The 15,727-nt window shown below is 40.7% G+C and overlaps 1 protein-coding gene across 1 annotated transcript in view; it reads left to right on the top strand.

Moving 5' to 3' along the window:
* Positions 1 to 3,252: 3,252 nt before the first annotated feature.
* The window catches only part of P2RY14 (purinergic receptor P2Y14), a 58,664-nt gene continuing 46,189 nt past the window's right edge, over positions 3,253 to 15,727 (top strand). Inside the window, exon 1 of the mRNA XM_040234954.1 lies at positions 3,253 to 3,605. The gene's annotated coding sequence lies outside the window, so the exon portion shown is untranslated. The remainder of the gene's footprint in view (positions 3,606 to 15,727) is intronic.

Below are 15,727 nucleotides of genomic sequence, written 5' to 3'. Positions count from 1 at the left end.
TGTGAAAGTGTTAGTTGCTCAATCATGTCCAGTTCTTTGTAACCCCATGGACTGTAGCCTGCCAGCCTCCTCTGTCCATGGGATTCTCCAAGCAAGAATACTGGAGTGGGTACCCTTCTCCAGGAAACCTTTCCGACCCAGGGATAGAACCCATCTCCTGCACTGCAAGCAGATTCTTTACCATCTGAGCCCTTTCTACATTGGAATAAAATGTTACATGGGCATACAACCAGATTTCTTGATGAGAAAATACACTCCTCCTGTGTGCCCACCAAGGACTGTCTGATGTTTGATGAATTAATGAATCAGTGTTCACTGTTCATGTGCATGTAGAAAAGAGCTGCTGAACCGGAGAAGGAATCCTAAACTCTTGATTTTAAACTTTGGCTGCAAAGTGCTGTCCAGCTACCTCCTCACTTGAACAACTTGGTTAAATCCTCCCAAGCTCTCTTCTCTTGTCTGTAAAAATAGAACTAGCTGGCCCTCAAATGGCTCCCATGTAAACTGGGTGCAAAAGTGTCTGATACAAAGAGAGCCCTCCTCCGTCAAATATCTGGGAGGTCGTGTACCTGCGCTTTGATCCAGTCCTTGCTGGTGAGCACTGTTCTGAATCCCCTGGCTTCCTGCCTAGACAACTCACTACACAGCAGAGGTCACAAACCAGCCTTCCACTAAGCCAGGCACAGTCAGGGTCTGTTTCAGCCCACAAGACATCGGGCCTACAGAAGCATCTGACTTAGATGACAACATGTAGATGTAATAGTGCAGCTAAGAGGAGCACGGGCTCCAGGAGAGGCTCTGGAACATCTCTGTGCCTTGGTTTCGCATTTATTAAAAAAGAGGTGGAACCAACCCAGCTCATGGAGCTGTTGTGAGAGCCCCATGAGTTAAAACACATAAACACACAACAGGTGTTTAAAATGATGCATACAATCACCATTTGAGGCTCTGACAACACGGACCTATCCACCAAGGAGGCAATGAGGGATGCTGACAAGGTCTAGTCGAGAAGCAGCTGCCCACTTGGGTGGGCCATGAGCACTACACTTGACAATTCCTGAATCCCCAAGGGTCTCACACTTGTCTGGACTACCTGCTATCAGGGGACCACCCATAGGGCTATCCCTTTGGCCTTGGGCTTTGTAACTCCTGGTATTAAGAGGAAAATGAGCAGATCAAGTAAATTTTAATGTAATGATCATTTCCATCACAGTCATGCTCCATACAAATGTGAAGCACCCCATGGAGAAGGCAAGAAGCGTAAGAGCACAAGGAGACAATTAGTGGGTGTTTCTGAGGTTGTCAGAATAAACAGAGCCTCCTGCAATAAACCAAGGAAGCCTTGAGAGCCACAGTTAAGAGACTGTGAATGCCAAATTGTCCATTTAATCAGCATAATGTTTACATGTGAAGGACTCTGCCAAGAGCCCTGGTAATCATCCTTATATCCATTTGTTCTTGTGTTGGCCCACCAGATCTGCTTACAGCTGAAGCTAGCAAGCCTCTGCAGGCATACAGGTGCTCTTAGCCCCAGTGGTCAAAGAAGCAGTGAGGACTCTATATAGGCCCTGGGGAAGGATGGGGAATGGGTGCCCCCAGGAAGAGTCAAGTGAGAAGCTTTCCTAAACCAGCTCTGGGTCCCTCGGGGCCTCTGCTGAGATTATTAAGGATCAGTAGTGACTACTGCCTCCTGCAACGCTAGAGACCCAGGTTCAATTTCCTGGGTCAGGAAGATCCCATAGAGAAATGGCTGCCCACTTCAGGATTCTTGCCTGCAGAATCCCCATGGACAGAGGAGCCTGGCAGGCCACAGTCCATGGGGTTGCAAAGAGCTGGACACAACTGAGTGACTAAGCACACCATAGTTAATACTGAGTCTGTATACAAGACTCAAAATAAGTAAACGCACTTCATGAGGAAAGGGACTTGGGTCTGATTCAGTCACTATGTCATCCCCAGGGCATGGAATACTGCCTACTACACAGGAGGTACATATAAAGTATCTAAAACAGCACGGGGCATATCATAAGTATATAAATAAGTACTACTGACTACTGTAACTGCAAACGTTTCTTACGTTTTTAGGTCCAGTTGAATTTGACACATTAAACTATGAGTCCACAGTTTGGGCACCTCAGTGAACACACCTGCAATGCAGCAGCCTAATAAACAGTCTTCCGTCTGCTCAATATTCTGTAATAACCTAAATGGGAAAAGCATTTGAAAAAGAACAGATACACGTATAGGTATAACTCAATCACCTTGCTGTACACCTGAAACTAACACAGCATTGCTAATTAACTACACTCCAACATAAAATAAAAATTAAAAAGAGCCTTCCAGGGCAGAGTTTCTTTCTTATCTGTTTCTGAGTCACACACTTTGATGAGGGATTTACAGCCAAATTCGGAGTACTTCCACCCGTTAACTGCACACTGTTTTTCAGTGGGAAAGACACTGGAGCCCTCCTTGGGACATTACAAGTGATATTATAAGGCCTGAAAGGAAGAAAAATACAAAGAGGGCCCTGCCTCTCGCTTTCAAAACAGTAATATTAGCATCACACACTGAGCAAAAGATCAACACATGATGAGATTACTGAAGTCCTACTTGTGATCTATTTGTCAGTAATGCTCAAACGTGGGGGAAAACGTGACAACAGCAGCACCTCTTAGCCAACAGATGGGTTCATGGATGCCAAAATGCTTCTTTACTCAAATGCTAGTTTCACATTTCCGGGGCGCCCCAATCGCCACCTGTTGGTGAACAGCTGTTTACACTGTGTGGCTGCTGCTGAAGGAAAGAGGAGCAAACCTTGCCAACCCCAAATGTGTCTCTTTGATCTGTCAATTATTTTGAGCTGAAAACAAGCCAGGCCCCAAAGACTCAGGAACCTCTGACCTTCCCCCAACTTTCTAAAAGAATTTAGATAGAGGTTACTCAGTCTTCCTGGTCTCGCCCACATATATACATGTTATTAAATTTTCATTTTTCTCCTGTTAATCAGTCTCATGTCAGTTTAATTCTTGGACCAGCCAGAGGAGTCTCGAAGGGCAGAGAGAAGTTCTTCCTCCCCGACAACAGTTTCCTCTTAGGAGGGTGCGGCAGATAGAGCCTGGTCCCTACCTCAGTGGTCAGCACCACGAGCAGCCCTCCACCTCTTACCACATGTTGAATTTGGCAATAGCAAAGTATAAAAACAGAAAGCACTTAGGTTGTTGCCTGGCTATTCATTTGCCAGATGATGTGGCAATGCTGAGGGGGGAAAAAAGCAGTAGAAAATTGCAAGAAAAAAAAATGGCACTATGGCTTTTTTTGGATCACTGAAAGAAAGGAACTAACGTGGAGGCGGCCCAACACCACAGAGATCCAAACACCTCTTTCTTCCTCCTTGTTTCCATTTCCCAACCTTGAGTGAGTTCTGACCAACCAGTTCAGCAGAGTGACAGTCAACCTACTATCTCGTGGTTTCTATCAAGTTCCTGATTTTCATCTGTTCCTGAAGACGAGCAAGAACTCTGTGTCTAACAGTCTCAACTTGGAGCGTCCACTGAGACATTCTGAAATGGTTGCTGCTTGACTCACAGGTGAAAAACTACAAACAGGTAAGGAAACAGCCTTTCCATGATATAACTTCGGCATGTGTGAAAGGGGCATGAGAACAGACGAGGAGATTTCTGGGCTTGGCAGTAATAATGCTGAGTAACATAGACTCTCTCCACCCTCAGTAAGTTACTGTGGGTTTGAGAACTATAACTGGTTGATACAGTAACGTATTTGCTCACACTGGTCTGAGGATCCAAACCGGAAATTCTACCACTGATGATTATTCAGGATTTCTGATTGTGGCTGTCAAATTACACCTGTGATGAGAAGCTATCAGAGAAAATGCTTCAAAGGTATTCACCCAGGACAGACATTTCAGAAGCCTTAGATGTATATCAAATTGCCTCTAAAAACTGCAAATTCAATTATGACAGTAATACTTATAAGTCAGTGTGAATATGTTTTTGTTTACAATTTCATATATGAATCAGTATATGGTCAGTATCTATTTGTACATATATTTATATACATAAAAGCTTTTATCTTTGTTATTGGGATAAGTAACCCTATTAATACCTAGTAAGGTATGTATTTATCTTTAAAATGAATTATAAACATTTAGCCTATGGAGTCGCACAGAGTCGGACACGACTGAAGTGACTTAGCAGCAGCAGCATTCTATGCACAGCAAAACTTTATCTGTTACTTATAACGGTCTAGGACTAGCCAGCTAAATTATTTTTTAAAACCTTAAACATTATAAGTTTAAATTACACACAGGGGAATTATTATACATCCGCAGAGTCAACCAATCTCATGCCAGAAATGTTCTTTTCAAACAAGAGAAAAATGAGCCAAAGATCACACTGGTAAAACAGAAAGAGAAGAGAAAAAAAAAAAACTCTAGCTTGTACTTTCATCTTAAAATATATAGACTTGAAAACAGCTTTGGCACCAGAAAAATCTAGGTAAGCTAAAAATAAATAAAACAATGTATTCACTCTAAAATATCAAAATAACATTTTATGATTTGTAAACATAAATAAGTTTCATACTTCAATAAAATCTATAAATATACACTTAAAAGGAGGCACACATATGCACAGTTACACACTGGTAACATACACATAAACTACATTGCCATTTTATAACATTCATGCCTATTACAGCTGAGTAAGGAAGAAATGAGGGGTCACCAAGATACTCAGAGCGTGAAGACCCAGGAAGGGAGACTGGGCAGGGCATAGGGAAAGAACTCCTGTTTGCTGAGATGCAAAAAGTGCCCGTTTCACACTTGAGGAGGCAGGCAGACAGGATGTAACCACCCAACAGTGAGCCTGAGCCCCTGAGCACAAGGAAGGGACTTGCATTCCATTCAGGGCAGGAGTCTGACCCCTACAGGTTTTCAGTCAGCCCAGCCTTCCCACTGCTACACTCCTCCTGGCCCTGCCACCCTGCCCCACACCAGTCACAATCCTCTTCACTTAAAGCGTGTCCTTCAAGCCTCTTCAACTACTTTCATCCTCAGTCACGCACTTGTAGAATGGCATTGCTAATTCCCCAGAGAGAAGAATGTTCAATCTAATGCCACACACATATACTGCAGGGAAAAAATCTTCTAAAGAATAAGTTATAATCATCCCTGACATATTTAAATAGGATACAACAGGGTGAAGGAGAGAGGAGTAGAAAAAGTCTCTTAAAATCAGGAGAACGGCAGGGTGGGTGGAGGTTGGGGGGTGGTGGTGAATGTGGAGTGGAGACGCACATTAAACCAGCTAAGGGTACACCAGGCAGCAAAATACTAAGAAATTACCCTCTAAAGGCCAGTCCACCATGCTCCTGAGTCTCATTCCCCTATCTGTACAACAGTGATAGCATTAGCACAGAATTAAAATCAGATATTACTTGCAAAGTCTTCAACATAGTGATGTAGAAAGTGTTCAGAAAATGTTAACATCATCATTGCTTTCAATATTTTTTAATCAAAGCAGATTGTACATAATTATATATCAGACCATTGGAAAGCATAATTTAGACATTTCAGAACCTTTGTAGACCAAAACAGAGAGACATAAAACCATTTATTAAAACTTCCCTGCAGTATAGTGGTTAAAACTCCTAGCTCCCACTACAGGGAACACGGGTTCAATCCCTAGTCAGGGAACTAAGTTCCTGCGTGCGGCAGGCATCCTCCCCTCCAAAAAATTCCTTACAACAGTGCCTGTCAAACATTGTTACACATCAGAATTACCTGGAGGGCTTGTGGAAACATATGCTCCTGGGCCCCACACCCCAAAGTTGCCATTTCAGTAAGGTGGGAGTGGGGTTTAAGAACCTACATTTTAACAAAGTCCTGGGTGACAGTAATGCTGCTGACCTGGGGTCCACACTTTAAGAACCACTGATCTGCAGTGACTCTCACATTCACATCTGCCTTACTAATAAACCTATCCACGTTTCTCATTCAATCCAGGTCAGTTAGCGAGAGGGCAAAATGCTGAATAAATGCTTAAAAAGCAAAGTGAAAGTCACTCAGTCATGTCTGACTCTTTGCGACCCCATGGACTATACAGTCCATGGAATTCTCCAGGCCAGAATATTGGAGTGGGTAGCCTGTCCCTTCTCTAGCAGATCTTCCTGACCCAGGAATCAAACCGGGGTCTCCTGCATTGCAGGAGGATTCTTTACCAACTGAGCCATCAGGGAAGCCCTAAAAAAAAAAAAAAAAGCCACCATATTATCCTCCCATTATTCTTGATTTAAAAAGGAAGAGAAACAGAGTCAAAATATTTCCCATTAGGTCTAAGATGCTTCTGAAAATCAACTGCTGAATTGAAAAATACTGAGGGTTTTGTATTTTTTTTTTTTTCATCCAACGTTCAAAGAGCTAGCTTTGTTTCTGCAGTAAGGTAGGAGTCCTGGATGATGCAATCCTAGGAAGTTCACTTAGCCCAACGTGACGAAAGCAATACTTTCGAGTAACACTGCTGGCTCATGTTGAAGCAGTATTTCTGGGCCAGACTATGCCACTTTGAGCAGATTCACCAAGAACAGGAACCCTGACTGAGTTTTCTCGGATGGCTCCAGTAGAGCTGCCGTTGCCCCATTCTTGCTTTTACAGATGCAAAAGGAAAGAGTACAGGAATACTGTTGCTCATGAGGGTGTTCAATCTATAAAACGTCTCTGGAATGAATTTAGCTGCTGAGGCTTCCCTAAGCTGAAATCCCTATGGTAAGAAACCAACGTCACCTTTATTTCATTTGGTTTCAACATTTCTTTGAGAGTGGGTTGGTACCAGGAGAGTTGTCTCTGGAAAATCAAGAACAGACCAGTCCACAGAGACACAGGTGAAAGCAAAGCCAACACAAGTTTTTTTTTGGCGGGGGCGGGGGGAGTCATCTTCATGGATATTCTCACTTGTAGAAGGTTGAGAAGGATTTAACACTAAGGAGAGTTTCTTTCAACTAAAAATTACATCATCAGCACAAGAGTGCCAAGCCAGTTTAGGGAGAACAGTAGTTCTGAAACTGCAGTTCCCAGATGAGCTGTAATACCACCACCAATTAACTTGTCAGACAGGCACAATTTTGATCCCAAAGCTACTGAATATAAAACTTTGGGAGTAGAGTCCAGCAATCTGTGTTTTAATAGCCTTCCAGGTGATCTTATTGCAAGTTCCATTTCTAGCTCCATTGGGTAGTGTCACTGAATCCGGGGACAGCCCCAGTTTCCATTTTCTGACATAACTGTAAATAGTGTCTCCTTTCGACCTCAGAAGTGTCCTTGTTTGAACAATAAATTATATGGTCATCCTTGCACTTCAGATTGGATGCCGTAAAGGGGTTTCATTGGTTGGACTGTGTCTACCACTAGGGATTTCAAATTCGCTTCACAACTGCTGCTATGCCCTGGTACTAAACCAACAGCCACCCTGAACACTGAAAGATGCTTCATGCAAGTCTAGGGAGTATAGCTATTTCGGAAGAGGTATCCTATCGTCACCAAAAAAGTATTCCACAAACAAACTATATAAAATCTGGCTTAAATTCCCAGCACGTGGTATCAAGTCTCTTTTATCAGGTCTTCAAAATCCTTTTTAATAAATCTTCTGGTTTTGATATAGGGAGTTTTCTTTTCCCGACTAGTACAGAGAAAAGTAAAAAGCTAGTAGGTAATCTGCGAGTCTTATTTTTGCAGTAGTAACTTGGCAATATTAATTCACAGAAAAACCAAGTTCACCACAAAGCTTCTCATTCCACCTGTTCTTTTAAAGGCAAAGTGAAATATTGGTCATATGCTTTTAGATCTTATCCATTTTCCATTCCTTTGAAATCTTTGTCTTCAGTCAGCCTAAATTAAATTGTTGGCTTTTTATTCTTCACCGAAGTCTTCCATCTGCTGTTTCTTAAAAGCATCAAAGGCCTCGGATACCCTGTCATGACCCTTTATCTTTCAGATGAAAGTCAAAAAGGGGTCAATGGCTTCTACTCAGTTATGTAACATCTGCTGTGGAAGCTAAGCTCTCAAAGGAAAACAGGAAGATCAGCTATTTGGCACCTCACACTTGGCCCATAGGAGATCATACACTTTGGTGTGATCACGAGGAAAAAGAATCTGATTCTCATTCTTCTAGGATCACAAACATATTTTTATCACATGACTGACTTACACCAAGCTGGCCTGAAGTGTGTTAATCCTTCTTTTATCAAGGGAGGATCTTCCCAGCTAGTCCAGCCCTAAGGTCAAAAAAAGGTTGTTAAGTGAGCTCCCAGGAAGCTTCATCTAAGGAATATTTCCATCTTGCTACAGAGGATAAATTCCTCTCATCCTAGAGCTATTTCAATCATTATCAATCAGCAAATACTGATTCCTTACTATGTGGCAGCGAAGATTCTATATACTAGAGATTCTCTGTTTGTAAGAGGCCTTCACCTCATGGAGCTTATGTTCTAATACATACAAACACAGACCTTTCCAACGTCAATCTTTCTCCTCTGGGAAATGATACTTACTCAGTATGACAACAATCTTTGGGCATATTTTAACTTATTAGGTTACATTTTGGAGGGGAAATGGCAATCAACTTCAGTATTCTTGCCTGAAAAACCCCATGGACAGAGGAGCCTGGCAGGCCACAGTCCAAAGGGTCACAAGGAGTCTGACACAACTGAGCAACTAACTAAGCACGCAAGCAGGTTACATTTTTATTTTCTTAGTAAAGATTTGGAGGGGACCCTAATCCCTGCAGAAGCCAATCAGTATTTACTGACTTGATTCACATCCCACACCTAACTCTAGTAGGAGCTGACAGCCCTGCATGCACCATGACAAAACAGAATATTGAGAACAATACTAAATATTTTTAACTATCCTAGAAGCTGCCCCGTATTGTTTCATATTTCTCTCTTTCCTGGCCTCTGAAACTGCCAATTACGTTTCTGCACAAAGGATCTCACTACTTCTTTCCCTACTATAAATATCTCTGCAAATCTTTATAGAAGTGAAAAAAAGGAAGGGAAAGGATATGTTCTAAGAGAAAAGAAAACCTAAAGTGTAAGATTTGCTGCCTCTGTTATCACCAAGTCTTCTAAAGAGTTTGAATCCAAGTAGTCCTTGTCACCAGGGTCCCTGAAGCAGGTGGCTGGTTAACCAGAAAATTAGACTAAGTAGGAATCATGTTTGGTGTTGTTTAGTCGCTAAGTCATGTCTGCTTTTTGAGTCCCTGTGAACTGCAGCCCATGGAGCATATCGGAGTGGGTTGCCATTCCCTTCTCCAGGGGATCTTCCCAACCCAGGGATCAAATCCCCGACTCATGCTTGGCAGGAGAATTCTTTACCACTAGGCCACTTGGAAAACCTCTTAATCACTTTTAGAAAAGGATAAATATTTCCTTTAAATACATTATTTTAACTTAAAATACATACTATATCTTTTTTTGCCTTATTTTTTTGGTGTTGTGGCAAGATTTTTTTTCCTGAATATGCTTCTGTTGATGAGAGTTCTGTAATTAATTTTCCTTCATAAATAAATGTAGCATATTGCCAGTTATGACCAGTTTCTTAGTTTAGTTCAAGTAGTATGAGAATTTTTAAATACTTAAGAAGCCACAAGAGTTTAAAAAAAAAACCCAGACCTACACTCAGGCCCTCAATAGAATGGAATCTGTCTTAACCTAATAAGGAAAAGACACAGTGAAGTTTCTCCACAAACATTTTATGGATGAATGGCAATAAGGAGAACCTTAATCTAAGAAACTAACTAAATATGTCATGGAAACAACATTCTGCCTCAGTAGTTTTTATCTAAATCCATTCCTATTCCTACCCCACCCAAGGAAAAGTGCATGCCTTACTCTCACTAAGAGAGATAGCCAGTCCTTATGTTCACAAAGCCAAGCAGTAGAGCATAAAGAGCAAAGACCGTGTATTCTGGAATCAGACTAGTTCAAATCTTGACAACATACTGCTTACTCTGATATGACCCTGATAAGAGTTATTTAATGACTATATGAATCATTTCTGTCACTGCTCATGGAAGTCAAATCAATTAATATGTATAAAGTGCCCAAAGAGTGACTGGCATGACATAAGAGTATAAACGATATTTACTCCTGCCATCACTAATATAAACTTATTTGTCAGTAACACAAATACAGTGGTTTGATGACTACAAGAACAGTGGAAGCCAAAGAAATATATTCAAATTCCAGCTTGTTACTTAACCTGTACCTCCTAACTTAACTCCTCTGTATAAACAGAATAAAAATGCCTAAGAAAAACTATTGTAATCATTATCATAATGCCTGGTACATAGTCGACAGTAAAAAAATTAAGCCATTAACACTCTTACATGTGTACATATAATGTAGCATATGTACACATAACACTACATATAATATAGTGTTAATGGCACTCTTCAAGTAATAAAGCTATTGTACATTCCAAGAGATGTCCTCCCCTGAACATCTATCAAACCTGAATTTAAAACCCATAACAGTTGATTGTGGACTCTGCCTTTCACTTAGGGCAGTAAAGGAAAAGCCACATTCCCCCAGAAAATACACACTCAATGTAAAGAATATAACCTGTAAAAAGTTAGGTGCTGTGTTGTGGAGTTAAAACAGGAGCTCAGACATAGTAAAGAACACAGTGTGCTGCGGCGATGAACAGATGGAAGGAACAGAATTAGGCAGAGTCTTGAAAGAGGGTTTCCTTGGTGGCTCAGTGTTAAGAATCCCCCTGCAATGTGGGAGACCTGGGTTCCATCTCTGGGTTGGGAAGATCTCCTGGAGAAGGGAATGGCCACCCACTCCAGTATTCTGGCCTGGAGAATTCCATGGACCAAGAGCCTGGCAAGCTACAGTCCCTTGGGGTTGCAAAGAGCTGGACATGACTGAAGCGACTTTCACTTTCTTGAAAGAGGAAAGTGATCCACCAATAGAGGGCTGGGACATGAAAAACTGAGTCGGTGAACAGATTCAATTAATATGCTGATTGACCTCAAAACATGTCTTTTGTTTATTTTTATCTTGACTCTTTGTCCTGAGACCATAATCTTGTTTGGAATATTTTCCCATCAATCCTAACCTCTAACATATATTAATTGCTGTCTTCAAACACAACACAAACCACCTATGGCCCAGAGAACCTTTCCCATCTGATCTGCTTTTTCCTCTGCAGTCACATGATGCCTCCTTTGTGTATCTCTGCTATCCTTCTAACATTCTGTGTCATTTACACGTAGTTTACAACTGCATCCTGTCTGCTCAATATCCTTACTGCTCCAGGGGCAAGTTCTACGGCTTTGATTTCTTCCCCACTGAATCTAGGCTCAGGTATAAACTACCTACAATAAAATGGAAAACATTTTAAATATAAATTCAATGAGCTTGACACCAGGTAAACACCACCCCAATTACCACAATACAGTATTTTCCATCACAAAAGTTCCCGGTGCTCCTTTCCAGTCACAGGTGTCCGAGTTCCTGATTTCTGTCCCTAGAGCTTAATTTTATCTGCAGTAGAACTGCATTTAAATAGAGTCACATAGTTCATACTCCTTTCTAACTTCTTTGGCTCAACATATTGTTTTGAGATATATTCATATTGTTGACATGTATCATTTCTTTTGATAACTAAGTGATAGTCCCTATGTACATCATGATTTGTTTACTCATTTTAATCTGATGAACATTTGGGTCAGTCTCAGTTTTTTTTTTTTTATTATGAATAAAGCTCCTATGCACATTCCAGTAAGTCTTTTTTGTGGATATATGCTTTCATTTCTCTTAGGTGAACAACTAAGAGTTAAATTACTAGCTCATAAGTAGTTATATGTTTAACTTGGTAAGAAGTTACCAAACTGTTTTCCAAAGTAGATTTTCTAGTTTACACTCCAAAAATGTATGAACTATTTACTGTTCCATTTTCTTGTCAATAGCTAGTGTTCTCAGCTTTTCTGTACTTTTTATTTTTCTGCCATTCTAATAGGATAAAGTAGGATCTCATCATTTTAATTTGCATTTCCCTGTGGACCAATGACGCTGAGCATCTTTTTATGTGTTCCTGGGCTGAACATCTTTGTGATTTGTTCATTTCAGTTGTTTGGGTTTTTTTTTTTTTTTTACAGTTGTCTTTTTTATTAGAGAGTTATGAGTTCTTTAAGTAGTCTGAGTCCTTTAACAGAGATATAAGTTGTGAATATTCCCTCTCAATCTATGGCTTGCCTTTCATTTTCTTAGTGCTAAGGAAAAATGAAAGATTTAAATTTTATAAAGTCTCATTTATTTTTTTATTTTATGGTTTAGTGCTTTTTATATCCTAAGAAATCCTCACCTATCCAACATTGGGAGCATACTCTGTTTCCCTCTGGAAGCTTTATGGCTTCAGTTTTATATTGAGGTGCACGATCCATCCTGAATTGCTTCTTCACCTTCTCCCCTTCTTCTGGTAATAGATCTTTGCAGAAAACAAGTGTTCTATAAACACTGCTGATTCACTTATAAATGCCCCACAGGTTAAGAGAAATGTATTTTGAAAGCCTGTTGGAGGGGCATTTGCTCAACCTCAGGGACACTGTGGACGGAAAACCTACTGACAGGAATAAAGTCATGATTGTAGCCCAAAGGAGCAAACTGGAAAGATCTGTTCAGAATGGTTGCTATGGCCCCGTCTTAGGATAAGCTTTTGATTAGGACAGGGATCATCCACAGTTTGTATTTCTACACAAGTTAACCGTTTAACCCAGCAAAGGAAAAAAAAAAAGAACACTGTGCTACAACATATTTTCTTCTTGGTACACATATTACAACAATTACCATGTCATTCAAGTAGACTGAATTCTCTTTAATGAGTTAGGCTCCAGAAAAACACTCAATGATTCAGAGCAGTTATATTGAAAACTGACTCCACAGTGAGTAATAAATGTTAAAAAAAAAAAAATTACTCTCAGGGGACATATTTTCTATAGCCTAAAACATTCTCATTGTTTTTTGTAGGATTTAGATGACTTTTTAAAATGTTTTACTAATACTTTATCTGGAAAACCTGTCAACTCAAAAAATAAACTGTTCCTGCTATTCACATAAAGTCTATTTGAGATTTTACTAAGAAAATAAAAAATTGAGAATAGCAAAAAATATGCTTTCCCATTTAATTGGAGCTTGGGGAAATTAATAAAGTAACTAGGATCATAGAGCATTTCATGAGTACTTAGTAATGCAGTTGATCTAGGTTGCCATTTTCCTCCTCCAGGGGATCTTCCCAACCCAGGGACTGAACCCATGTCTCTGGTGTCTCCTTCATTGGCAGGCAGATTCTTTACCATTAGTGCCACCTGGGAATCTTAATAGCTTCCTTAATAGTTTTGAACCAAAATACACTATTTGTTTAGCAAGGCTCATTTCTTATTACTCTGCTTTAGCTTAAGTTTCCAAACTACAACTGAGGAAATGCCATAGGAAAACTACATCTAAACAAAAACTTAGGCACTCATTTGTAGCTTGCAAGTTTTCTATTTTTAATGATTGCTCAGCTTCCCAAGCTAACAGCTCTTGGAAATAATCAACAGTAGTTACTTATAATTTAGGTTGAAAAGAAGAGAAAGTGCCATATAAACCTGGTGTTCTTTCTTTTTAAAGAGAAAAGGGTTTGTGTCTAGATACTTGAATTTGGTTAAGTTACATATTTAAATTCCTTTTCTCATTAAGCAGTTCAATTACCACTATTTCCTTAATAGCACTCCATTATTTTTTATGCCTTCCTAAGTGTACAATCCTTTCTACAGCCGAAGGTCAAAAAGAATAAAGGCAGCACATACACACACACACAAATTCCCAGTAAGAGACATTGTCTTAAGTCATATATTAATATTCCCTGAAATACTTAATGGTTCCAATAATAGTCAAAATAAACTTTTCACGTAAAGAATGTAAGAAACTCTAATATGCAAAAAATACAGTCTAGAATGGGCTTCCCTGATAGCTAGATCTGCTGGAGAAGGGATAGGCTACCCATTTCACTATTCTTGGGCTTCCCTTGTGGCTCAGCTGGTAAAGAATCTGCCTGCAATGCAGGAGACCCGGGTTTGATCCCTGGGTTGGGAAGATCCCCTGAAAAACAGAAAGGCTACCCACTCCAGTATTCTGGCCTGGAGAATTCCATGGACTGTATAGTCCATGGGGTTGCAAAGAATCGGACATGACTGAGCGACTTTCACTTTCACTGTTCACAGTCTAGAATGAGCTGTCCACATCATTTAATTAGAACAGTTCTCCTGTACTTCACAGCATTGATAGAACTCACCGTCAGCCATGAAGTAAATCCTAGCTTTCCCCAAGTGAAAGTGAAAGTCGCTCCATCAGGTCCGACTCTTTGCGACCCCATGGACTACACAGTCTATGGGATTCTCCATGTCCATAATACTGGAGTGGGTAGCCATTCCCTTCTCCAGCAGATCTTCCGGAACCAGGAATCGAACTAGGGTCTCCTGCATTGCAGGCAGATTCTTTACCAGCCATGCTACCAGGGAAGCCCAGCTTTCCCCAAAATCCCTATTAAATCACACTGAGGGGATCCCACGAGAGGCTAGGTTGATTCAGTGAGGAAGGAGTTTATAAAAATGACAGAACCTTAGGGAACTTCCTGGTGGTCCAGTGGTTAGGACTCTGTGCTCTCACTGTCTGGGTTTGATCTCTGGTCTGGAAACTCAGATCCCACAAGCTGCAAGGCATGGCCAACTGGCCATGAGAATGCCACTTTCTGGCTGAGAGGTCACTTCTTCCTCACAAATGTCACATCTACAGCAACTTTTTGTTCTGATTCGTACCTTTCTCCTTACCGGACACCCAACTGCTCCTGTTTACATACTTCGTTTTCCCCTGTGCCAACCCACCAAGTCTTAAAGCTTTTCTCCTATGGCTGGAGTTCCTTTCCACTGATTTGTTCATGTCACTTACTTATTCACTCCTTCATTTACTTCAAAGAGTTAGAATACAAAAGAATATTCGAGGAAAATCACATGCAGCACCCCCATCTCATAGAGCTGAGATAAATATGGCAGTCAAAAATGCACACACACACCGCCGCAAATAAGGAACTGAACTATTTATACAAGGCTTTTGTGCAAAGATAGCTGTGTCCAGAGTCTAGGCAACCTGTGTTTGATGCTAAGTTCATTCACTCAACAACTAACTGCTTTCCATTTGGGTGAGTACTGTGAATACGAGCCCAGAAACTTCTGTTTGGAATTTCCAGATATATTCAATGATAAGCTCAAATACTTTACAAGTTTGTTTACATTTTTACTTTGATGAGTTCATGTTCTCATTGTAATGGAGGATTTTAAAAGACTTGGAAATTGAGGGCATGCAGGAAAATCAAAAGATTTAACAGAAATCAGATGAGCCTTCCCCAAATGCACAGTGCCAGGAGCAAACAGTAGCATAAAACTTCCACAGCAATGTTGGCAATGTTGCACCACAAACAGAAGCACTCAAGAGAAAGGAGGAAGTGAAAAAGGCAAAGGAAAGTAGCAGCAAAGCCAAGGGCACCTGTGGACACCACCCAGCAAAGCCTAGGCCAATGGCTCACGAACCCCTGTAATTAAGTTTAAGGCACTGACATCAATCAAACGTCTCCTTGGATCAGAACTAGTCAGAATCATCGAGAACAGGCCAC

The sequence above is a fragment of the Oryx dammah genome, unplaced genomic scaffold (genome assembly GCF_014754425.2).
Source record: "Oryx dammah isolate SB20612 unplaced genomic scaffold, SCBI_Odam_1.1 HiC_scaffold_2, whole genome shotgun sequence".
Lineage (NCBI taxonomy): Eukaryota > Metazoa > Chordata > Mammalia > Artiodactyla > Bovidae > Oryx > Oryx dammah.
The sequence above is the reverse complement of the archived record's forward strand: the minus strand, read 5'-3'. Positions and strand labels throughout refer to the sequence as shown.